Below are 27,461 nucleotides of genomic sequence, written 5' to 3'. Positions count from 1 at the left end.
AGAGAAGGAAAAATCCCATTTTCTAGTCATCACAATTGTAAAAAATTGGGGAAAAAATAGAAAGAGTTAATATTGTGCCAGCTCTTAGAGAGAGCTGTATGCACCAGGGAGAAAAACTTGCAGCTCGCTCAGATGCCGTTTGTATTATGGACTTCAAAGAGACACTGTGCAAGTCATTTGAAGAAGATACTAAATGCCACAGTGGGTATTATTTGGCCTTACATAATTCCAATAGCTTTATCACTATAAAGAAAAATGTCAAATCTGACCCTAAGTATTTGAAACACGGCGAATTACCCTGGATATTAGCTGTATTAAGTTACCATGAAAATATAAGCCTTTAACAAAGGTAATTAACACTCATACCTTGTTTTACATTGGCAATGCACTTTGTGGATAAGAGCCTAACAGTGGTGTTAGAGTAAAGCCGTGCATGTTGTGCTTTATCAGGCTAGTGAATTGTAGCCCTTCAGGTTAAAGGGTTCAGAATAATGGTAGAAAATACAGGTGAAATTTGTTACTGCAGTTTTGCTCTAATATCAAATCCTTGCAGGGTCAGCTGCTTCCTCTACTTGCTAGATTACCTACATGTTTGTGATTTCAAGTTGCCATGAGAACATTTGCAGTACCTATGCATTTGTTTGCTTGGTTTCAAGAATTATGGGAAATGTTAAGTATGAAAAAAAGTGAGAAGACTGATTAAGAAATTGGTAGCTGGAATCCAGCTAGATACCTTTTCTTTTGCCATTCTTAAAATGTCATTTCTTACTTTGAACCCATAGACAGAAGGATGTTAATGGGAACAGGCTTGCATCTCTACCTATCTTTTGCATAGATCTTTTTTCCTACTTTTCCTCACTAAGAAAAGTAAGAGGCAGAGCTTCTCCCCTTTCCCACAGCTTGCCACAGATCATCCCCTTTTGAGTGGTGGAATGTCTAGTTTGAAAACTTGGTTGTAATGACGAAAATTATCCTATGTAACTGTGATTGTTGAGCTAATTAAACTGAGAGACAACTGAGCTGTGAACAGGCTGATGAGTATCCAAAGCCAAATCTGAGTTATCTGAGTACAACCTTTGGAAATATTACTTACCCTTTCTGCTGTACAACACTGTAAAATTACTGCTTGAGTCAATACTCATCTTTACTGCTTCAGCTCAGCTGAACTCCCTAAAAGAAAAACAAAAATTCAAGGTTCCTCAGAGCTCAAGACTTTCCCTGTGAAGGATATCAGATAATAACAACATCAACCAAGATAATCTGGGACCTTTTACCATCAAAAAAATTATTTCATTGATCAGCCATATAATATAACACATGCTCTGAAGCATGTAAAATTAAATGTAACATAGTTATTTTTAATGTTCCTGTGACTAAAAAATAAAACTTTCATGAGTGCTATATATATACACCATATATATATTCATGTTTTGTTTCTCTGGAAGCAAGACAATTTTATTAACCTTTTACACAAAGGAAGGAATTTTCTTATTGATGCATAGGTATCCTGGGAAGCTTCTTCCCAGAAGTCAATAATGTCACTGTATTGGGGAAAGAATGGACATTCATTGGGTGAGAAAATCTCTAGTCTACAGAAAATCCTCCCAGAAGGATTTTATAAAACACAGAAGTTATGAAAGGGATATAAACCCACATGCCTCAGGCTTTAATGCAGCCTCTATCAGAGGTTAAAGCAACTTTTGTGGACAACCTCCTCCATAATTAACTACTCTGGGATTTCCTGCACTGTGTTTGCAGATTGTATCAGCCATTGCTAGAGACAGAATTTATGAATAATCTGGCATAACAGTCTGCTCTGAAAATACTAATTTTACAGTATAGTTGGCACCCTTTATAAGAGAAGAGACAGTTTGGTAACTCTAACTCTCTACCTAGACTTGTGCAAAACACCTGACACTTGTCAGATGACATGTCTCGCATGACATCTTTGTCTCTAAATTGGAGAGACATGGATTTGACAGATGGAGCACTCAGTGGATAAGGAATTGGCCTGATGGTCGCACTCAGAAAGTTGCAGTCAACAGCTTGATGTCCAAGTGGGGAGCAGTAACAGGTGGTGTTCCTCAGGGGTTGGGGTTAGGACTGGCACTGTTTTAACATCTTTCTATCATAATGGACAGTGGAATTGAGGGCACTCTCATCAAGTTTACCAATGACACCAAGCTGACTAGTGCAGTCAACACACTGGAGGGAAGGGCTGCCATCCAAAGGGACTGAGAGACTTGAGAGGTGGGCCTGTGCAAACCTCATGAAGCTCAACAAGGCCAAGTGCAAGGTCCTGCACATGGTCAAGGCAATCCCAAGCACAGATAGAGGCTGAGTGATGAGGGGATTGAGAGCAGCCCTGCGGAGAAGGACTTGGGGGAACTAGTGGATGGAAAACTGTCTATGAGCCAGCAACATGCGCTCACAGCCAAGAAAGCCAACCATGTCCTGGGCTGCATCAAGAGAAGTGTGGCCAGCAGTTTGAGGGAGGGGATTCTCCCCCTCTACTCCTCTCTCATGAAACCCCACCTGCAGCGCAGTGTGCAGCTCTGAGGCCCTCAACATAACAAGGACATGGACCTGTTGGAGTGAGTCTGGAGGAGGCCACAAAGATGATCCGGGGGCTGAAGCACCTCCCTTATGAGGACAGGCTGAGAGAGTTGGGGGTGTTCAGCCTGGAGAAGAGAAGGCTCTGGGGAGAACCTTATAGTGGCCTTCCAGTACTTAAAGGGGGCTACATGAAGGATGGGGAAGGACTCTTTATCAGGGAATGTAATGACAGAACAAAGGGTAACAGCTTTAAACTGAAAGAGGGTAGATTTAGATTAGATCTAAGAAAGAAATTCTTCACCGTGGGGGTGGTGAGACACTGGCGCAGGTTGCCCAGAGAAGCTGTGGCTGCCCCCTCCCTGGCAGTGTTCAAGGCCAGGCTGGACAGGGTTTGAGCAACCTGGTGTAGAGCAAGGTGTCCCTGCCCATGGCAGGGGGGTTGGAACGAGATGATCTTTAAGGTCCCTTCCAACCCAAACCATTCCATGATTCTATGATTCTGTGAGGGTTAATGCTGTGTGCTGTTTGCTTGCTAAGGTGAAATACCTGAGGTAATCCAGCTGATTTCTGTAACAAGACAGAAGGCAGACCCAGATCTGTCTCAGTATTAGCATTCAAAATACACCAGTTCTCATAAAAATGAGCGTGGGGAGGGGACCATGAATGGGAGGTCATGGTACTTTTTTTTCACTGCATTACATCCCTGGTCTGACACCCCTGGATATGCTCTTTTCTATCCCCATGACATGCTATATTAAAGTAATGCAAGTACGTTACCATAAGGAAATCTTTCATAAAATCATGTCAATGGGAAGTAACACATTCCATTCAGAGCAATCTCCCTGATGGAAAAGGGTGCTTGGAATTAGCAGAGATTGTCTAGCTCCATGGATAATTTATCAGTGTTACCAGCTGATCTCTAGAAAAGGCTTAAAAATAACAAAAGACAACTAATCCATTTTCAAAAAAAAAAAATATTGAAAATGTATTTCAAAAGCTCATTGGTTCTTCTCATATTAAAAAGCTTACCCTGGTGCTTTCCATCTATGGCTTTAGACTATTCTTCACATCATTTGCTTGAAGAAGCTTACAGCTCTCCCCAGACAGAGAGCGGATTACAAATGTTCGTAAGTCAATAGCCTTCACATTTTAAAGTATTTGCTTATTAAAGGCTACTTTAGAAAGTTCAGAATCAAAACCTTGCTATTCCTGTTTGACAAGAAAGCCTTGGCAGTTTCCTAATGCTCAGTATAAAAATGATGCTTTACATTTCCTCAACAGTTTCCCTCCTAGGATCTCCAGGTGCTTTGGATAATTAACATAACTTTAATATGTATCCCTGGAAACATCCCTCTGAAATACAGAACTGCACAACACTCTTGCAAGAAGAGGTCACAAAGCTGGCATCCAAAGGCAACCAATTCAGTGGTTAGATTCCTACTCATGTGAAGGGGTTTTGATAGATTATTGATTGATTTGAAACATTATTTGATACTTTAAGGGCTTAAGGACCTTCCATGGGCATATTGGCCGACCTTCACAACAGTGAAGGATTGCACCCAGTGAATCTCTGAGCTGTAATCCCATGGATATGGCCCCAAGACTCAGCCTTTCTGCATCCATTTGCATGCAGATGTTGTTCTGCCTTTGCTCAGATCTCAGAGGAGGAAAAGGCAATGAGATCATGCTGTCTATACATCCTGCAATGTGTCCTTCCCCCCACAACTCTGAATCTATGAAGAATTTTAAGCAATTTTAACATAACAAAAGAGACCTCACAGATGGTCCAATGAATTTTATAAAAAAAAATTATGGGTCTCAGCACTCAGTCTATTACTGTGGTAGAACTCTAGGGATATGAGACACAATCCGCAACAGACCATCTTCATTAGCCAGGATGCTCATGGACCAGGTTATTATACTGGGACAGATAAAGCAATCCAAATTCAGACAGAGACAAGGAGAAATATGTAAGACTAATAGTAAAATAACATTGAAATGATTGTACCCTTCTCTTAATTCTCACTAGAGGCTGTAGCACAGTGATTATTCTATATTAAAAAAATAAATAAAAACACAACAAAAGTGTTTAACAAATATAGTAAAATTCCTAGGTGTAAATAGTCTGTTGCAGAGCCAGAGGCAACACTTAGTTTTACTGAATTGCAAGCTATAGCTGTAACCAGAAGTTCATCCTCTTGCTTAATAGGGACCGACAGACTGGTCTGGAAAATAGTAAACAAAAAAAAGCCAAGATTTAATGAAACTTTTGGTCCTGATCCAAACAGCAGATACTAGATAAAAAGAACTAGAAAATATGGTGGGGCAGGGGAAAGTTGCATCTGTTTATAGGTGATGACTTCTCCTTTAATGACTCTGGACTAACAAACATGCTAGTTTCAACTAAATTGATTAATAACAGGAAGAGAAAATAATGAGATTCTAGTAAGCAGACTCTGTGAGTGAGATTTCTAGTTGCCTTTGTATCATAAAGACAGGTTAGAAGAATGCAAAACACTAGTTTTAACAATCCTTATTGTTTCCCAAATGAACTCACTGGTGGGTTGATTTTTCTGCAGATTCCTTCCTACATATTAAGATCTAGGAAAAAAAGAAATGGAAGTTCTAAATTATCACTTTCTTGCATTTATGGCAGACCTAAATATAGTTTCAAGCTCTCCTACAGACCACTCTTTGGTCTACCCAGAATATTTTTACTAGTTCATTGTTTCACTTGCAGGGGATGTGATTTTCTACTGCAAGAGTTAAATCAATACCATTTTATAAATTGTACCAGTGTAAAAGTTCTTTGTAGCTGGGTAGTATATTGCCCTTTCCAGACAAACATAAGATCTATTACTACAGGCACCCTAATACAGATATACATGACTCTGCTCTTACAGTGCTGTGCCATTTTTATTATACTAGAATGTTGAAAGAAACTTTATTTTTGTGCTATAAAAAGCTCTTCTAATGTTATTTAATATTTGTGCTTTAGTTCTTTCCCACTTTTCTCCTGCTTAGAATGAAGATGACTCTAATTTTGTTCCACCCACTGCATGACTTACTTGTCTAAATATATAATTTCTTTAGGTCAGAGTCTTTTATTTAAAGTGAGCATGTGTGTATATATATGTATACTCTGTGCTGAGCATCCTGGGTACAGTAATAACTGCTCAGGAGAAGCTGGTGAAGGGATGTACTAGCCTCTGCCCCATTTAACATCTTTAAAGCAATTTGGAAGTAAACCAAAAGATGCACCCTGGATTAAACAGTGGTGATGGGCTTGATGTAAAATTTACTGAGTGAAACATGAATGTCTGAGAAATACCCAAACAAACTGTAGATAACTGTAATGGAAATTAGTGTATGATTTGAATCATATTTATTTAGGGCCAGTTAGCAATATTTTGATAACAGAAGGAAAAACCTTAGCCATAGTCCAGCTATATCTAGAAGACATAGGAGCAAAGAGATATGAATATAGATATGGGTATGGGTATGGATATGGATATGGATTAGATATAGATATAGATATATAGATATAGATGATATGGATATAGATATAGATATAGATATAGATATAGATATAGATATAGATATAGATATAGATATAGATATAGATATAGATATAGATATAGATAGAAGAGGGGGCAAAATTCTAAGTATTGAAAGCCCAAATGCTGGGATAGAAATTTGAGTCTGAGAGTCTCAGTCTATGGCACAGGGAGTCACCACACTGAAGCCCAGCAGGGAAGCCTCCAGATGTTAATTGAGTCAATTTAAACTGCTTCAAGAAATGTTAGCTAAAACACATTGGTTGCTGTCCTACCTTAGCTTTCTAACACTGACATAAGTGATGTTATAGCACTTGCATAGCTGAGGATACGAAAGGGGGAATGAGAGTCTTGACTGGCTCAGTGACTGAGTTTGCTTTGGAGGATTGTTAATTATTATCCTCTTAACTGAGTCACCCTCACGTGCAGCATCCTTTTCCCAGGAAATAGACAAACTGTTGAGAGAAGAAACTGCCTTTACTTCTCACTTTGACCTTTATTTGGCAATTTCTCCTTTAAAAACTTACACCTACTGTTTACGGAATTTATCCTATTTAATAGTTGATTGCACAGCATCTAATCTCTTGGTGTTGGCCTAATCCATCCATGCCATGGATTTTTTTTACTGTTGCCAATACTGAACTGTCATTATTTATCACAGCCATCCTCACTACATCTTCTGAGGAAGCCACATCAATCAAGTAACCATCATGATTCGCTGCATCCCAGGATAACAAGAAATGCCTTGTTCTAACTGTGTATTTTTTAGCTATTTTGAGCCTTCCCACAAATTAAAGACAGAGGAGCACTAACAATACTGGTTAGCTGACTCACAGGGGAGCAGCATGAGCTCTCCGCTGCATTAGGATGGGCTTTCAGTGGTGACAGGCAACTTCCACCTACCCTGCACTTTTCTCTTAGGCCTTTTCTCACACATCCAGGCTCTGTTCCTCGCAGGGGTGGGTAGCAGGTTGTCCACACACATGCGGTGCAGGACTCATCCTGCTGCCTGCTGCCCTGATGGGCCTGAAGGAACTGTCCTCCCAGGGGCAATAACGCACAGGGGCTGTGTGGACACCAGAGAATGTGTCTGTGGCGTTCTCAGTGCTCCTCAGGTGGTTTCCAACTGGTCCTCAGCTCACTTTGGTATTTCCAGATTTCTCCTGATTTCTTCCTTGTAACTCAGAAAGGTGCCAACAAACATGCCAGTGAATCACTAGAGCCCTTCTGCCAATTTACCCAGCCTGGTCCTGCCACCCAAACCCGAGGTCAGTGTTGAGGGTTTGGGAAGGGAAGGTAGGGTGGGAGGAGGATGGGTAGTGGGTGGTTCTGCGGTGGAGTTTTCTTACCTTGGGAAGAAATTCTTCTATCCCTGCCGGGGACATCAAGTCTGACATTTAGGCCTGATCCAGGAGCTCTTCTACAATATCTCATTTTATGAATAAAGTAAATAAATGTATAAATTCTACAAGAAAAATTATACCCATCAAAACATTCATAAAGCTGCCTATATTCACACACAAATCTGAAGACATATAAAATTACAGCCTAAACCATTTGCCAAAGAAGTTCTCTTTAATTGGCACAAGGTGTTGAATTATGCAGAACAGATCTCAACAGAGATTTTTTTTAATATAAAGTTAATTACTTTATCTTGGTTTGCATGAGGAAGCACAATACTTTTTGCACTGACTCTTTGTATCAGAGACCGCTACTATCCATGTTACTCTGTTCAGGTAATAAAAATCAAATTGCATCAATTCCTTAACAAAGCACAGCAGAGGCTTCCCTTAATAGAATCCTTATTAGAGAATCAGATACAGCTATCTCCAAAGAAAGGATTTTTAAAAGGTACTGGGATTTCTCTGTAGTTTATTAGATTAAGCAACACTGAAATTAGCTGCTGGGAGATGTCAGCTTGGAATAAGAACTTCTGGGGGGAAGCAGAGGCAATTAGGAGACTCTCTGCGGTTGACATGATTCAATGGAAATTTTTTATTTTATGAGCCAAGCTAGAGAGGTGAGAGGGGCAGAAACATTGCCAGTCGACATTTTGACCCTTCCATTGCTATCCACACAGAGTTCCTCCTCACACCCCAGTTTCAATCCCAAGCAAGGCCAGGTTTGCAAACCAAAACCCATTCCACTCCACAGATGTTCCTAAAGCCACAGCACAGAAAACACAAGAAGACCAAGAACTCGGGGGATTCTGCTATGATGGGATTTGGCTTAACTTCCTTCCTGTGCCCCAAAACTAAAAACATCTTAACACGCCAAATCTGGGCCTGAGAGGCAGCAAGTGAATTTTGCATGCCTTTGTTTCTGTTGAGAAGAGTTGCACAGGCTTATTCCTAGCCTGAAATGGTATTCAGTTTGTGCCCTGAAGCATGAGGATTGATAGCCCTTGTCATTTGCTCCCAGCTAGTATAACTGCCGTTATCTTAGCAAAGCACACCCCATTGCCATCAGACTCCTCTGGAGAACAATTAGCAGAGCTCAACAGCTAAAATAATGACAGCAGGGCAGTGGCAGCATGGCTGCAGTTGGACTGCTCGAGAAATGGACCCTGTGTACATCTCAGAGAGGCTCTCTGCCTCTCCCCAAGCCACGGCTGGTGACTCCAGTGGTGGCAGGAGGTTGGCAGGGTGTTTAGAGGCAGCTGTCAGGGCTGGCCAACCAACAGCCACTGCAAAGCCTTCCTGGTGACTTAAGAACTTCAGGGATTCAGGTTTTGGAAATCCCAGTTTGTGATATGGTAAATTACTGGTGCCAGACCCCTCAGCCATCACTGCTTACAGTATTCTTGGCCACTGCCTCTAATTTATCAGTCCGCAGTGGCCATGCAGAGTTCACTGTATACTCCAAGCTTGTGTCCAGACTAATGCTGACTGTAAAATGCCAGGCAGCACCTTGCCACCCAGGGTTATCCTCCCCTCTGCAGCATTCTCTCGCTCCAGCCCTGCAGAGCTGCTGAACCGGGGAAAGTGAAATCACTTCTAAAACATATCCTGCCTCTTTTGGGTTATATTTTTTCTCCTGGCATGCTGCTATGTAAAAGGCTTTTACAGACCACGATTTTAAAAGCAAACCCATTTTCCCCCTTTCTCTCCATCTGCAGTGCTTTAGAAGTACATGGGCAGCACCTGAAATACAGAGGAGGTTAAAGATCCAACAGGGCAGCTGTGTGAGGGCTCCAAGATTTGGAGAGGAAAGAGACAACCAAAGGAAAGGAGCAGAAGCCAAGGCATTGTTTGCCAAGGCTGGGAGTGTTTTGAAAGGGATATTGCTTCAACCTGCTGTGGAGTTGCATCGGAGTGTACCAAGGAGAAACAGAAGAAAGGTACCCATTCCCACCTCCCCCTTCTTCCTTGTCTTCATTCCCCAGACAGGCAAAAGAACTATTCCTCTTTTGCAGGTCTACCAAAACCAAGGCAGGAGCAGCCACTGGCACCTGTCTGTGGCAGCATCAGAGAGACATGATGGGGTTGACACTGAACTCACAACTGTGTCAACTGCCAGACTCCAAAAAAAAGCAGGCAGGATGCACTTCAGCAGCACTTTCTGAATTCGTTCCCTCTGACATGAGGTGCCTAACTCAGCTGTTGCCCTCACAACCTGCTACCATCAGCTGGCACAGATGGGACCTTCTACAGAGTGGTGGTGTCTTGTGTGGGCTGAGTCACACTCTGAAGGATCCTAATTTCTGAAACTGTTCTGGAAACAACTGCCTCTGAGTGTAGCAGAAACCTCCAGTGACTCTGCTGCTATCTTAGACTCTGAACAAAAAAATCCATAGCAGTGGGTGCAAAGATACAGGTCTAACCACCCATCTTAACAATCTGCTTAAAATTAAACATGTGCCCTGATGATCTGCTTTTTAAGTAAAAAGCTACCTGGAATAATTGTAACAAGCATAAGCTGTTAAATATATTTAAATTGTAAAGCACAATTGTAAATATTGTAAAGCACAGTCTAAAATGGTCCACAAGACAACAGCAACATGACTTTTGGACAGTTCCAGTATCAACCGCTTTGCAGTTTTCATTACTAGGACAGGGCATCTGGTGCTGAACTCTGATTTTTTGTTTCCCACATACCTCAGGCGAGTGCAAGGAGAAAGTGCAAAGTGCTCACCTCCAGCATGCGGAGGCATTTGAAGACAGGAGGCAAGTTTAAGTGGAGTTTGGCATCCCGTGGGGTGAACTTTTCCTGACAGCCAAAGCAATGATATTGAGCACTATCATTCTCTGCTGTGCACATCTTTGCCTGACCTTATCCTAGATGCATCCCCTTTGACTTACTTCTTTAAAGAGCCTAATAGATTTTCTTTAGCTTGAGGCAGAGCAAACCTCTGCTGGATTGAACTAATGTAGAAGTATTAGAAAAGATTGGTGCTGGGAATTTTTTTCCCTCTTCCCCTTGCTGTGCAATAGGAAGAAAATGTATGACCTAAATCTGCCAAGGACCTTCAAAGAAAAGGAAGAAACACATGTGGAAAAGCATTAGAAAGCCACCCAGCTCTCTTTAATTATGATGAGAATGCCAACATTGCTAAATGAATAGAAAATAAACGGAATAACTATTAAATGATTATGGTTTCTCTCACATATTTCTTTTCATCTATTCACCAGCAGATAGTTTTACAACATAAATAAATCTTTTCAGATGTAAACAAGTCTCCAGCACATACTGCTGGAGTTGGCGATGGAGCTGTTGGCTGCTGGGTGGGGAGGGAAACTGCGATCTCCAGCACCCCCTGCAGCATCCTCGCCAAAAGACAGGCTTGGAGTCTGCATCGCAAGGCGAGGGTCACAAATCCAGGTCTGGTTATGAATATTTAAGGATTTAAAACAGTAAAATGCATTTACATGCAGTGTTTAATACTATAGGTTTCTCACTGTTTCTTGGTTTTATTCCTACACAGAAAGAAAACTTGTTTTGCTCTCACAAAACTTCGTAGAGTGGGAAATGCAGTTTCTGTCAGAGCCCACGTTCCCCAGTGGGACCATCCTGCTCCCAGCAGACACAGCCTGAGTGGCGGGAGAGAGGGGCCAGAACACTGCAGGGAGAGGAAAGTTTTGCAGATCCCTAATATTTGGGAAGACAAAAAAGTCTCGAGTTTTTGAGAAACCCGAAACTCTTCCCAAGGTTGGGTGCAGAGAGAGCACCACGACGCTTTCCACTGGTGTGTCCTTGCCCTGCACCAGAGATGCCATTAGAGCCTTCAGCCCTGGCTGGCTCTTTAGGGCAGACCAAGAAAAGACAGTTACACTCAAGATCTTGAATTTCCCAATTTAATCCTTAGATTACTGACCAAATGGCTTTCCATTTCATATCCACTGATCCAGCATCCACCTGCTGAGCTACTGAAATGTGGTAAGAACATAAGACAAGAACCATGTCCCTTTAAAGTTCACTAAAATAATTTAATAACAGAGCTCCCACAGTCAGCCACACAGCACCAGGTACTCTGTGCAGGGAAATGGCAGTGCGGGGACTGTCTCTGGCACAAAAATCTGTAACTCCACTAAGGTTGAAGAATTGCACTGTTTCATACCAGCCAGGCTCTGTCTCACCCTAATGTCCAGCAAAGAGATGCTCCCCCATTTGGTTTGTCCCCCTTGGGGAGAAGGGACTACCTGGTTGTAGAGCTGCCCACTGCCAGTAACCCCCTTTATTTTGCTGAAGTGCAAACATGAGCCTTGACATGTATGCCTCTGAATCAGGATAGTCTGAGCTTGCTTTTTCCAAGCACAAGAGAAAAGAAAATCCACAAATTTTTCTTTTCTTTGCCAGACTGCTTCCCAGGCAGGTTTTGAGCAGAGCTAATTTGGCTCATCCCTGCAGACCTCCCTGGTGACAATTATGCAACCAGACCCATCCTGCATGGAGCATTTCACACCGCTCAGACATGCATATTGGAAGAGGGCTCTTTATGTTGTATTTTTATCCTCCTTTGCATCCTGAGAGCCATGTGCCACCCTCTCACTGCCCCACAGTGTCCAGCCCTTCCTTACACCCCTTCTGTTAAGTGCCTAATGTGACTTTTCTCCTCTGCCCTGTCCTCTTGTCAAGTCACCCTCCCGCAGAGCAGATGCTGTTAGAACAGATGTAAAATGGTTCAGTAACACTCGCTAATATTAGCTTTGACACAAGCACAGAGAGGAAATAAATTCTTTTCTGGGGGAGAAGCACAAATTACTTAATGCAGCAGATCAGAGCAGCATCCGTGACAATGCTGGAAGAGAGCTGGTTTAATATCTCGCTGAATATAACACACACACAAAGCAGAATGACTCTTTCCCACCAGCAGTCAGCATACAGCCTGCCCCACCTTGCACTGTACAACCTGTGGTGATTTCTCCCCAGTCTTACAGGACTCCGGTCATTAATCTAGAATCTGCTTATTAGTCCCTGAAAAGCTGCCTCTGAGGGCCTTGGCTGGGAGGAGACGTGATTCACAAGCTGGGCTTTTCCATGGTGATTACAGCAGGCACTAGCACCAGTGGAGAGGTGGCTAAGGCAAGTTCAGATGGGGTGGCTGCTTGCTAGTGTTTGAGCAGGCACAGGCCACAGGACACGAGGTGGAGTGGCAAGTAGCACCCAAGCATGATCAATCCCCTCCACTGATGCTTTCAGCATAAGGCACGTAACGGTCTCGCTGGTCACGGGGAGGAGGAGAGGGGTTTGCAGTGTATAGTGAAGCTGGACGGAGATCAGGAGCTGACTTGAAAAGGTCTCAGCCTCCTCCTGAGTCAAAGAAGAAGAGCTGCTCAAGATTACATGCCTTGCTCAACAGCCAAATCCCCCCTGTGCTCTGTACCACGAAGCCTCCAGCCCAGCCAAAAGCAGGATGCAGGGCCAGAGCTGTTGCGCAGAGTTCAGGGAGCCTGAAACCCTTCTGCCTGTGGGAGCATCCCATCCTCTGCTGCTCGGCATACCTTCTCCCCCAAGAAGGGATTCACTCTGCCCTGAATGACTTCTCTGAGGCAGTAGCTTAGCCAATGATTTATGGTGGCCTGAGCTACAGGGGAATGGTGTCTCATTCAGGTGCTGCACACGGTGAGCCAGGTTTTCTGTGTGTACCAGACCCAGTAGGAGATTTTTACTTCCCTGTGAAATCTCAGACACAAGAGGGATTCGACATGGATGGGATGACCTATTATGCAAATGATTATGTTCCTGACCTGGAAACCCCTCTTGTTTCTCCTTTGTTCTGCTTTTGGGATGAAAGCATTGAAAGCGTTTCAGCAAAGTCAGTACCACCTGCCCTGGTGGGAAATGCCTTCAAAGGGTCCCTTTTGCTAGTGCTGCAAGGCTGAATGCAGCTCAGGGAAATAAAGAAATTTGGCCAAATTCAAGAGCTGCACTCACTGAGACCACCAGTAAATGACCCATTGCCCCTCTGACTAGCTCTAATGGAAATCTTTGTTGGTCATGGGAGTGTTGATCTGTTATTCACCAGAGCACACCCCAGCCTCGATTGTTAGCTGATGCTGTGGACAATTTCTGCTTAGGTTATAGATAGACACTGCGTGTGCAACATAGAGTATTATATTCAGGCAAAAAGGAAAATAATGAATTCAGCACAAAGAAGCAAGAAACTAAACTGTTTGGATAACCTTAGGCTTTTTCTGCTAAGAAAATCAATACAGTTAGAAGCTCAGAAACTACCCACATTGCCAGCAGTCAGGCTACAATGCCACAGAGAGCCCGATGTAAATTACCAAAACAGTTTACTTTCCATTTTTTTGTTCCTATCACCTTTTTTTTTTAATAATTCTAAGTATTTCTGTGTAGTTTTCACCTATCTCTTAAGGTGCCTTTTTCTGTAGATTAATATTTTTTAATCCAGAATCTTGGTTCGCAGGCCCCTGTATCTGGAACGCTACAGCCCTGTGAGTTCCCTTCTCTTTTGATGATATCTATCATTAGTCCACAGAAAGCCAGGCATGGAAAAGACTGTGTCAACTTGCATTTTCCCAGCGTGGGTAGTTTATTCTCTGTATTCCATTCACACATTTGGTGTCCTTACCCCGACAGCCAACATGGGTGCTAATTAGCAGCTACACTCCTTCTGGCAGGTTGTGTGGGCACCCATCAAGCAGCACCTGACATTAATTTAATTCGCATCACGAATTAACTGCTTTGTTATTTGCATTGCAACACCACCATCAGGTCCCAGCTAGTGTTGGGACCCCAGTGCATAGGAGAAGTCCCAGCAGTGTAGAAAATGTAATTAGGTGTGAGGGCATTAATAGGCTTCAGTGGCCCTGACCAGCCTCACCTGGGAGCCACAGCCACACCCTTCCCCTGGGCTCTATTTAAACTCAGACTAGGGCTTCTACCCTTTTTTAAACTATGCTGTTGATATATCTGTTCTCAGTCCTGTTGTAGAGCTTTTTTTTTGTGGTGGATTTAGCCCTGTTTCATGGATGGGCCTTAGACTTGTGCTGCAATCTCTGTCTCCTTTTGCTCCTGTGTGGATTCCTTGGATGGCCCCTGGACCTGATGTATTGTCTTGCTTTATCTGGGGCTGCTGGTAGACCCTATTACCACCAATGCTGTGGTCTTCCTCAGCTCTCAGTTTGCCTTCTGTTATGGAGCAGCCCTGATCTTGCTACTCCCTGATAACAAGAGAAGCGGGGAGGAAGGACTGACTGCAGTGGTACAGGGAGTACGGGAGAAGCTGACACTAAAGAGTGAGGGAGCAAGGAAGAAAGTCCATCCTTGTGGGCCTGTGAGGAAGAAATGTATTCATCAGTCTTCATGCCACAGGATAGACAGAAGGAAATCATAGGACTACATGTGGCTTCCTCATCTTTCGGGTAAGCATCCAAGGGAAAGCAAGGGTGTGTGCACCCACCCCTTACTCCAGCAGTCAGGGTTCCGTCAGGGACAGCAGTGGGTTGCACTTGCTGTGGATCTATCTTTGACTCTCATCCAACCATACAAAGGTTACTCCTTTCACTGGGGAATTTCAAGTAAGAGCTCTAAAACACCTGATCCAGGGGTCTATCTCGGGTATCTAGAGCTACCCTTGGAGTTGTCACAGTGCTAACAGCAGCTAAACTGAGTTCATCTCTCATTCTGCCTGGTCTCAGAGGCAAGGCATGTGCTCCTGGTTTCTGTACGGTCACTTCTACCTGGCATAAGGCTGCACTGTGTTCTCTTTAGCAGTGCAGGTATGGCCTTAAGAGTGTGATGACATTCAGAAATAATTCTGATTAAAGGAGAGGCGCCAGCGCGAAGAGTTCAAGTAAATAACAAAGGACTCCAATCTTTGGAGTCAGTTTGTTCCCTGTGTGTTTTAAAGCTTATGCTGCAGAGAGTTGATGACACTTGCTGCAAACTTTGTTCCTTTTATTTTTTTACATTGGGAAGGGACTAAAGACAGAAGTACACAGTAAAAGAAGTATCTATAGACACTGAAGAGTCAGGAAACAGTGAGATCACCTCCCTTTGCATATTTTATATGTCAAACGGCTACCAGTCCCTGTCAGCCTTGCAGAATATCAGAGACTGTAGCAGACTGTATGCTTCAGACATAAGGAGAGCCAGCTGGGCTGCCCCATAAGGCAGTGCCTTTCTTCAGTGCTGCTGAGCCATCTATATCCCCCAGCATGAACAGCCGGCTTGTGGAAGCCAAACTAGAGCCCTCCTAACAAAGCTCAGAGGAGTGAGTTCAAATCCCTTGGGGGTGTTTCTCATGCTCGTCTTTCTGTGCTGCCAGCCTGGAGCCTGCACAAAGCTGTGTCAGCCCAGGTGGAAATACTGTGTGAAACAGCTCTGCATGCTGCAGGGAGTAAAACTTCAGGAGATTTTTACTGAGCAGGAAACCTTAGATTTCCCCACAGGGACCAGGGATGTGAATACTGAGGTGTTGGATGACAATATAATCTATAAAACTCTCATGCTAAGAGGTGTTTCTCTGTAAAGAATGAGGTGATGCTAAACAGTGGGAGATTAATCACTCCTCCTCCCCTTTCCTCCCACTTACCTCGTGGATCATTAGGCCTCAGGAAGGTTTTAATTCTGCCTCTGCCATGTATATATGAAAAAATTGACGAGAGTTTCACCTGGCTGGTGACTAGGTCATGTTAAGTTCTGTATCACAATCAACACTCATTAGTCCAAAACAGCAAAGAAACAATGCATCTTCCTGGGAGAGGAGGTTATTTATCAATTTAGGAGTCTTTTGTGGGGGATTATCTTGTCAGCTGCACATACAGCTCTTGCTTCCTTCCACAAGAGCTACATGTATAAACAAGAGACAGGGAAAATGTGTCCCCGAACATCCCTCTCACTTGAGTGATCACACCTTTATGTCCTGGACTGCTTTCTTTGAGGAGGATTTCCATCACAGAAGCTCTGGGGTGAGAATTTCAAAATGAATTAATCAAAACTGAGGTGATCAGTGCTGAAATAATGTCTCCCTCCAATGCATAGCCCCCGAGACTGACCTGGATTGGATTTATTCCAGTCTGAGTCCACTTTGTGCCTGGTTATTTACTGTGAAACTGTTAGGGACTGGGCATACACATCGAGAGCAACAGGCTGTGATGTGATTCACACTCAGTCACATATTGATCAGTTTTTGATATTTTCTATGGCAAATGCTCCTGAGAACCTATTTTTGTCAAGGAAAGATTGGGTGGTGTCTGTTCTTTATGGGTTAACAGTAGAATTCTTGTATTCATCTGCTGATTCTTCAAATGAGGGACAATAATATGGGATTTAGGTGATCAAATCAACTGAACTAAAAACAAGAAGGGGGAGGAAACACATGTGACTTCAATGTTTGAATGGAGATAAAACTTAAAGGCTGAAAACTTGCAAGTAGGAAAGAAAAGTTTGGTGAAAATCTTTATTTCTTACCTAGCATGTTTTTAAAATACAAATAGATCTTTTCTTAATTTACAGCTTCTGTATTTTGTATTATTGGTAACTAAAGTTAGAACTAGCTCAGAACTTTAAAATCTAAAAGTAGTTTATAATGACTGTGATAGTCTTTTGCAAAAAAAGGAATTAGTCTGATTCTTTCCTCCCAGTTTACCAAACCAGGCACCAAAACTTAGCCCTTCCTTTGCAGATTGAACTAACTAGAAGCAATACTTTGCTCTGCCTATTATGAATACAATTCCACTGGTAACTTCTTCCATTGGGAATGCAGTGAATTTTAAACAGTCCATCTTCTTTCTATGAAAAATGCTGTTGAAGTGTATTACAAGGTATTATCAAGTTTACAAAAAAGATTCACTCTGGAGTTATGATATTTTATGTCAACTTTCAGCTTAGACTAAACTTTTATAGCCAGGATATAAACTCCTGAATATAGGGTCTTTGTAATAGAAAACTTGTCTGACTATAGGGTCAGGAGGAGCAGTGGTATAATACAATTTATAGCCTACTCAGCTTGGATTTATACTTCATCACAGTACAATATCAAGAGCAGATGTTACAATGACAGTCCTCCATTTTTTGTTGCTGTATAAAAACAATACATAATATAGTCCTAAAACAGAACTGCTCTTTTCTTAATGGGAGAGTGGGGATGGCTTATGCTTCCCCAAAGTATTTTTATAAGCATAGCCTTTGCAACAGCAACACCATGGATACCCCAAGTCCTTTCAAAAACAGTGTCATTGAAAATAAATCCTATGGTTTTAACATGTGAAATTAGAGATCAGAAGCATAGGAAAATCAAAAGCGGAGCGCTCTTGAGGCAGAGGCCAAGGTATGGGGGCTCCAGGAGGTGTTGAGAAGGGAAAGCCTTTTAGAGACTGGAGACAGGGCTTATACCATGGGTGAGATGAGGTCACTGAGGTTGGAGAGGGACCTTGGAAGACTCTGGTACAATGCCCTACCCAAAGCAGGGTCAACAGAAGGGATAAAGTCGCTTTATATTATTTGACAGTGATAAAAGATAGTTCTGCTGAACTGCAAGAATATAGCAGTGTAGTGCTTGCTCAGTGCCCAAATCAACCAGTTCAGTGACAGTTATGTCACCCTAATGCCACCTGAATAGAAACTTTTGGATCACAGTATAATGTGCATATATCTGATAAAGGTGTTTAAGCTTTTTCCTGTCCCCTTGTGATCCTCCGCCCCCTTTATATTTACTTTGTAGCAGAACAGAAATTAATAGCTGCTCTAAAGCATTGAATAATTATAAAAACACCATTGTGAAGTCCTGGGTGTTGCATACGGGCTTCTTTGGGAGAAAAAAATTATTTGCATTAAAGTTTGGATCCAATCTGACAGAGCTTGTCTAGTGAAAGATCACTCAGACTAGAAATTTTTGTTCTGTGCCTGTACAGAGTCTCCTCTGGGGAGAGAGGGTTCAAACACAGAGCTCCCAGGCATTACTGAAAATCAAATAATGATATTGGGAAAGTCTCCCAGTAATTTTCTGAAAACTAATTATTTGAGATTATTGACTACAGAAAATCATGTATGCAATTAGTTCTGCCTTTAGTTTTTGTTGCTGTCTGTCTTAAAGTCTGCAAGGTTGAGGGAGGACCAGTCTCCATGCATCACCCGTTGGTGGATGCATAGATCCCTTTCAGGCTCCAAAACCATGTCTCTTGCCATCTACCATTTTATAACTCTGAGAAGATAACAATATTGGTAATATTAGCAAAGAAATCCACTTCAGGATGAGACAGAAGCTTTCTAGTTTGTGCCCATTATTGCAGTATCATTAACTACTTAGTTACTGGTGTTCTCTGCCAGCAAGAAGATTTAAAATATTTTAAGTAAATTCTACTCTTTAATTAGCTCCTGGCTGCAAGGAATGTTGTGAACTACCAGTGAACCCTGGCTGAGAGTTAATGCTTGTTATTTCATGCTTTTGAAGAAGGTTCACTGGTGTTTCCTAATGGTGCTCCTGACCTTGAAGGTGCCAGATAATCCATGCACTGAAAAGGGCACTGATGTTGGTTTCTGTTAAAGGAGGTCAGTGAATGGAAGCACTGAAGGGAGAAGTTCAGACTGTGGCAAGAAAAGGAGACTGAAAATGTATCATTGTTTACTGTGCTGTTATGTGCCAGTGTGTACCAGAAGGCATGTGTTGGGCATGATTTGGCTGTGTGCAAGAGTCAACACAGCTATTCAGAGGGGGATTCATTTGGCCATGTCCTGGCTATATTGTCATTGAGATTCAACTGTGATGCTTGCAAGCTCTGTGCAAATAAAACTCCAAAACACTGAAGCCTTCTGATTTGCAAAAAGAAACCCAGACTGGCCTTTTTTTATTTGATAAGTCCCTGAATTATGTCTGTCTTGCCTTGCAAAGTATTTCACAGGAACAACCTATCTGATGCCTTTTTGGCATGCCTGAATTACACAGATCATGCATAGACATGATATTCAAGATATTTCTTAGAATCTTCTGAGTTTCCTAAGTATTAAGTGCAAGGGAAGCAAGGACCTTAAGAAGGTATAATGAGAGTTTCTCCTGACTCTATGTAATCAATTATTGGATATATACAGATACATACTGGCGTTTTGGATTGACATCTGTAACACTGCCTAATAAGCTGGATGCTAAAGGACAGACCAGATTTCCTTATTAGGAAGACTGGATTTCCTTATTAGTTTCCCCTCACTCTGCTGCTTTCCTTTCCAATGACTATTCTGCTTCCAGTCTGACTTCTTACCGAGTCCTCTATGTATGCGCAGTTTGTCACTCCATGATAATCTTGATGGAGGCATCAAGGAGCTATCAGCATGAAAATAAGAGGTAGAATGAGTGATTAGAAAATTTCTTGAGGACAAACTGACAGAGTGAATCTCATAGGCAGGAATTTTTTTCACCTCCCATAATCCTGGGGAACCCAGGATTTTCAATTAGAGCAGATGTGCTCTGTGTTTTCACACATCAATCTTTCATTGGCCTTGCATCAATCATTCACTGGCTTGTGCAAATAACTTCTCCCAAACAATATTCTCCCGTCAGAAACAGGCACTGTCACCTGCAAACCTGTTTGAATATTTCATTGTTGCCAGATGACGGCATTTGTGCATTTCCTGGATGACATGACAAGATAATCCCTGTGCTCCTTGCCCTAATGAAGCTGGAAAGCCAAGGTAAAGTCAGACAGTGACCGGGGCTATGTCCTAGAAAACCTTTTCTCTGTAGTCTATGCAGGAACAAAGGGAACTGCAAGCAGGGAGTGCTTGTTGGCTACCTGTCTCAATCTAGTCTAGTCAGGTTCAACCTAGCTGATATAAGGAGTGGCTAGAGCAATGTTGCTGTCATCCTCAAAAGACAGCCATTCAGCAGATGGTGATGGGAGCCCTTACAGATGTGGTATGTCACAGTCCTGTTTTCATCTGAAAACCTTTCAAATCTTCCTGCCTGCTCCCTGGGAAGTTTGTGGGATTCACTAATTAATATATATCACAGGTAGGTATTGATAATTTGTCTTAGCCCTCACTTAAAAAAATATACCCTGATCCTGTTAACTACAAGGCCTCAGCACAGGGACAATCTACTGATGTGATGCTGAGTGAAGAGGGGCTTCTGAGGTATTAGTAGTGGAGTTCTTGGCATTGTCAGATTAGATTTATAAACTCAATTTATCTATTTAGTACAATTTATACATGTACAAAGCTTATTTTGGCTACCTATTCTCTCAAGGAAGTTTTAATCCGTAGGTTACACTTCTATTAGCTGCCAGATTACTTGTTTTCTGAAGGTGCAATTATTGAAAGCTCTTTGGGAGGCCACATTTGCCTGAGTCAAGGTTAGCACAGATGAGAAGGGCTTATCTGGGGAGAAGCAATGCATAGAACTGAGGGAAGGCCTGGTGAAAACTATGACCTACCCAACAACTTCTGAAAAGATCTGCCTGACTGTGGGAAACAGCATTAAATTGGCTGATCAGAGTACTTGAAAACCAGATCTATCCTGAAAGTACATCACCAGTGCAATAAACAGTAAATGCCTGTGAACTGGGTTTATCCATGCCTTGTTTGGACAATATAGTGTTTACTTGCTTCTCAGTGAAAAGAACATGGTACTTGTAATGCAAGTGCATCTTGGATAGGGTCACCAATGAGGTTTTTATTCTTAATAACACAGCAGTGATCATTACTTCGTGATGGCAAACAGCTTCTGCAGTAAGTGTGCTAACTTGACCCAGGTCTTTTAAAAAGTGCATCAATAGATTAAAAATACAAATTAACACTATGTTCCTGTGGTCTTGGATTTCCCCCTCAATTTACAATAGCTCCTACAAGCGTGTATTGAACTTTTTGTCTTTGTGTTCTCTCTCTCATCATGTTTCTTCCCAGTGCTATGCTCTTTACAGCGGAAAAGGCTTTGAAATCAATCGCTGAAATGTAGTTCAGTTTATGGTTCATAAAGGGCTTTGGGAAACCATTTTGTATAGAAAATGTGATATAAATACAGGCAGCTTATTTATGGCCTTTTCTTAGCTTTGAAATTATACTATTAAGCTGGGAAACCTGTCACATATGTAACTTAACATACTGAAGCCCTACCTACCAAAAGGTACTTAAGTGGATGCTTAAAATTAAGCAAGTGATTTAATCCTGCCTTATACAGTTCTTAAACACAGACATAAGTCTCACTGAAGTCAGGGCAAGCACATTAAAGTTAAGTGTATGCTAAGCACTTTGTTAAATCAAGGCCTAACTCTACTTATTTTTGCATCCATTCCTAATTCTGAAAAACAACAAGTATGTTAAGAGGCAGTGACATCTCAACTTCTGCACCGATTAAATAAGTTAAAAAATCATGAATCCTGAAGAAATTGCCTTGCCATCATACTTCTTTCCTTTTATGATTAATCCAGAGTTTGATATGTCTTTCTATAGGATTAATATCTTAACAGCAAGGTAATAGGTAGTATGACATTTAATCTCTTTGATTAAATTCCATACTAAAAATGTCCCATAAATAAAAGAAACAATTGAGGCAATCATAAATTATCTTCATTGTTACAAAGTGATGGATTTAGTGGTTACAGAGGGTAAAATCGCATGAGCTCATTAAAAGCTACAAGGGGTTTTTCCTTCCACAGACCTAAAAGATGTTGTGGCCTACGGCAGGTTTTCTTGCATTGCATTTATTTTAATCAGCTGAAACCTTAAAAGGAAACAGAAGGTACTGTGTATATGTGCCCACTTCATTTTCCCCTAGAGAGGAACAGATCCAAATAGGGATCTCTTGCTTCAGGTTTTATCTTAGGTGCCTCTTGTGGGCTCAGCACTGTGCCTAATGAAGGAGAATGTATTTTTTGGTTAACAGCCAGGATCAGATTGTTTCAGGATATTAGTCTGCTTTTTGTCTCTGCCACTGCCCTCCACTGTGACCTTGGGCAAGGCCAAATTTTCAAGACCTCAGCATCAACCATCAGACCCAGCTCAAAATGTATCAGCCACAACTATAGTGCCAAATGGGTAAGGTTTGGATGCAGTCCAGTGGACTGTGTTCTTCTGAGTATTTACCTGAAGACATCACAAATTAGATGCTCATCTGAGCCCCTCTGAAAATCTGTGTGCAGGGGTAGGTCCCAAACCTTTTAAGGCTTCACTGTGCTACTGAGATGCACCTGGAGGATTCATTTCTCCCTTTGCAAAATGAGCAAAAGGTTGTACCCAACCAGAAGAGCTTCACTCAGCATAATAAGGTACTGGTTTTCTTATTAGAAAACTCTTTTTACTATAGATACTAATACAGCTTTTTTCCTTTCTTTTCAACTATAGGAGGTAGAGAAGTTAAGTGACAAAAGGGGAATAAAGTGAACAAGACTTTCATCCAAGTTGCAGGGGGTTTCAAGGGCTCTCATTAGCACCTTCCTGCACCTGAAAGCTGTGCTGTCCCTTTGTCTCTTTACAACAAACTGTCATTGTCATGAAACTCAATGTCCAAGAAGGACAACACAAATGTACAGTCCTCCTGCACTGTGCCTCCGAGTTGCGTGGTCCCCAAGGTTAGGGATGGACAAGAGGCTGCTGAGATGTCTGACAGTATTAAAAAAAAGCCAGCCCACTCATGTGATTAAGGATTCAAGTGAAAGACTTTCTGTAAAGACGTGTTTTTAATATAAAAGGCTGCCAGCAGAGAAGTCCCCCATGGTGCAGTTTGTAGTATCTTGTAAGAGTTTAGAGAGATTAAGTTCATGTAAATTCCTTGAGAAGCATCTGCACAACCCATAATGAAGTTGCTGCATTTCTCACCAGATGAAATGTTGCATTTCAGTGTTAAACCTTGTTCAAGTACCCATGAAAACCACAAGTCCAGCAGTGCCAGGAGCACCAGGTTTTCTACTGGGAAATACGGTGGGATGCCTTGTTGCAGGTGACGGGTGCTCTGCAAGGATGGGCCATGAGTGATTTTAGCTGTGGGTCTTTGCCATCACCAGAGACCGGGGAACTCCTACTTCAGCCTCCTAAAAAAGAATTAACATACCGACCAAGATATTTCTCTTTACTAATTTCAGGAGTTGCCTACAGCCTCTGTCCCTTAAATTGTGCAAGGCCTGTCTTGGCAAAGATTCATGGAAGGCAGAAGCTCACTGACAGACCCTGATAAATCAATCAGATGTTGGATTGCTTTTTAAAAGTTTTTCTGAAATCTGTTATTAAACATGACCTGTTCTGACCAGTTCCTTTCACAATGACCTCCAACATGTTTTTGCTGGAGAAGCTATAAAAGGAGAATGGGCACAGGGCCAGGGAGCCTCAAAAAAAAAAAAAAAAAAAAAGCCTTGCAAGTAAACAGGCTGTAGAGCACGGCAGAGCCTCCAGACAGTGCAAAAGGCATCACAGTGACCCAGGTCTGTGTCTGAAACACCTGCTGGTAGAGATCTAATAATGCTTTGAATGGATTAACAGCGAATGCATCCTGAAGGGACCAAAAAGGGAGGAAAATCACAGCTCAGCTCCCCTGTGCTTTGTTTCTTTGTCTGTCTTTTCTTTGTGTGCCACCATATTGTAATTGGTTTATCACAGACCAGACTAGTGTAATCCCAAATTACTGTAGAAACCTCACAGTATGATGATTCTTCATACAACTTTGCCAGACAATTCCTTTCCATCACCCATGTAGGTCTGAAAGTCACAGGCTGGAGCTGGGGATGGAGATGTGTTTTGCATTTGGTAATACTGATTTATTTTGCCCATTCTTACAAACTGAAGCAATGTAATACAGGTGAAGTAATGTATGGATGTCTCATCTAATGGATGTCTATTTTATTAGCATCTTCACTCTGGTTACTTGCAGCCTGAGTTTAAAAACTTCTAACATCTAGGGTTATTTGAAATGCTCCAGGGAATCTGAGACATCCATGTGGGCCTGAGACATATGACCCAGGACTCAGAGCTACCCAAGCCCTCCAGAAGTGGCATGTGGAGACCAGGTGGGTAAACTAGGACACCTCCAGTGGCACTTCAGACACGTTTTGGCACTTGAATCCCATTCCCATTAACTGCAGTGAGAGCTCAAACACCTAGTGCACATCTAGACACTTGCAGGCAGGTGCCTCGATCTGGGAGGCTGAATCATCCCTCCACACACAAGTTCCTCTTCAGTCCCACTTGTCCTTTTGCAGGTGCCTTGCAGAGCTTCTTGTAGACCCTGAGTTCCTTGAGATCATTAATATTCCTGTGGGTAACTTATGAAACTTGAAGCCTGGGGAGAAAACCCTTGATTTTGAAATTTAGTACATTTTAGTTTACTGTGAAAGCTACTTCAAAATACAAATTCAAAAGCTTTCTGATGAAAATTTTTTTAGGTTTTCACACAAAAAAAACCACTTTTCACTAAGACTGAATTTGATTCAAAAATCCGTTTTCCATAGTGAAGTGAAATTCAGATTTTTCACAACTCCTTTGTTATTCAGGCTGATTGTGCTCCAGGCAAGAACTAGTAGGATTAGGGAGAACTGATAGCTACCAGGACAATTTCAGCAGTCTGTAACATGACCTGAAGAAATGATTGATTTGTACTATCCCTTGACAAAGAAGATATGTCATGTACAAGGAGAGAAGCAGCCTGGCATCTGAGATCAATTGACCACAGTGCAAGAGATGGGGTAGGCTTAGATGCACAGAGCAAATGAAACAGTTTCTTTAATAACAGGCAATCAGCCTTGTATTCTTTGAAGCCAAGGGAATTCTCTCATTGATTTCAATGTGTTCTGATTTATAAGGGAAGTACCCACTTCAGGTAGCTGAGAGGAGTTGCCTGACTCAAACCAAAGTAAAACATGTCTCACTGCTTTAATATTTGTTTGGAAGGTAATAGTTTAGAACGGTGTGAGCTGGAACAAGACAAATTTTGATGTAATTAAGCCTTGATTTTTTTGTTTGTTTTTGTTTTGCAATTGTTCTACTTCCTTTTCTCCAAATAGACCATTTCATCATTGGTCGGTAATCATGATTTACGACTGTAAAAGTAGTCCATACAACAAACACAGTATGCATTTTCCATTACTCACTTTCACTCTCATGTGAAATTACCTACTCTATTCATGTACCTTTTACATCCTGATGCCATGTGTCCACATGCACTTTTAACAAGTGAATTTCCAAGGTTTGTGTGGATGAGTATTTACAGGAGCTTCCTTGTTTAATCTCATGCTTTGTACATCTATTGAGCCTAATGTCCAAGAGATACTAAGAGCATCAACATTCACTAACATCACTGTCAAATAAAAATGCTCAGCATTGTATAGGCCTTAGTCACCTTTTTTCCAAAGTTTTGCTCGTATAGCTTATTTCATTCAAGAAAACTGCCATAGACACAAGGACTATCCCTAGGGTCACCTTGAAGGGGAGGGTTAGCACTTTAGCCTGTAGACTCCAAGTTTGTATTGGTATTTAGAGTAGATTTAAAGGTTATTCTGTGAGGTTTTTGGGTTGTTTTCTCTCCCCCTTAACCACTGCATAACTATCTCATGTTGGCTTGAGCTGTTTGAAGGATCAGTCTACCTATTTTCTTTTTCTTCTAGAAGTCCTTTAATTTAGTTTTAGCAGATTTAGAACATGAGGTGTAAAACAGAAGTCAGAACAGGAAGTTCTGGCATTGCTGGCAGTGTCCTGCTTGAGCTGGAGGCCTGAAGAATGGGTGAAAGCTCCAGATATGCTGCAACATACATCAGGCAGCAACTGAGCAGAACTGAATTCAAAAGAGGGATTAAGCTAGAGAGAAAAGGGATTTACGAGATGTATTTCAGCAGACCAGGATATAGGATTTGATGGCATCCTAAGACTGACCCCATCAGTGTAGACAGCCTTGAGGACAAATACATTTCTGTTGTGTATTTGCAAATGCCCTGGAGCAATAGGCTCTAGTCACAGCCAAAGGTGTTTTTAGGGTTGACAATAAATAATGATAATACGTGTCATTTATCTGTCAAGATGAGAATTACTGGTGCTGTAATCTTTGTTTAGTTAATGAGAAAAAAAAGTAACACAGTCTGACTTTCCCAGCCATTCACACCTTCATAATGAAGCCTGAGCTTCCAGTGCTCCTGGTCCTGCTGTTGTGTTGGCTTTCTTTAAGCTATCAAGTTCATATGATAAATAAGTTTGAGGAAATCTCTTCACTTCTGTGAATCCCATAAGCAAAAAAAGTAGGGCTAGATAGATGAAATAAATTATTCATTCTGAATTATTTACTCAGCTCCACTTATTTGTTCTCATTTACTTCCTTTTTACTTAAACTAGATCATTCATCTTCTCTTCCTTCCTTAAAAGATTTTTCAAATGTTTTTTTAATCACTTTGTACATATCATACATATCAAATGCTGTTAGATACCACCATTGTGCTGCTGTTTGGGAAGCCTACAAATAGTATTGTATACATTGAAGTAAATAAACCTCATTAGCTTTGTTAACTCCATTAATCACAGTCAATAACGTTAATGAAGCCTACTTTAGCATCACTGTCAGAGATTTAAGACTAATTCATCTCATTATTAACTTTTGTGGAATTACAGTCCTCTTCAAATTTATCCCCAGTACTATCAGATTTTATGTGAGGTCAGCAGTTTCCCATGATTTTTTTTTTAAAAAAACTCAAAAAAGGGGGGGTGTTGGTTTAAGCCCTGCCAGGGCCGGAGAGCACGTTGCTGTTGCCTCTCCCCCACCCTCAGCCGGTCAGGCTGGCAGTGAGGCACAAACCTGGGTTAAAATAAGAAGAAATTTAATACAACAGTGTGATAAACAATCTGAACAACAGCAGTGGCAATTATAGCAACAATGAACATCAATAACAGTGAACAAGACAAAAGATATACAGAGAAATACCACAAATGGTCACGGAGCAGCTCCCCGCCACCAAAAAGCCAAAGAGAAAGTAAAATTAAAGT

This window comes from Athene noctua, chromosome 7 (assembly GCF_965140245.1).
Source record: "Athene noctua chromosome 7, bAthNoc1.hap1.1, whole genome shotgun sequence".
Classification (NCBI taxonomy): Eukaryota; Metazoa; Chordata; class Aves; order Strigiformes; family Strigidae; genus Athene; species Athene noctua.
The sequence above is the reverse complement of the archived record's forward strand: the minus strand, read 5'-3'. Positions refer to the sequence as shown.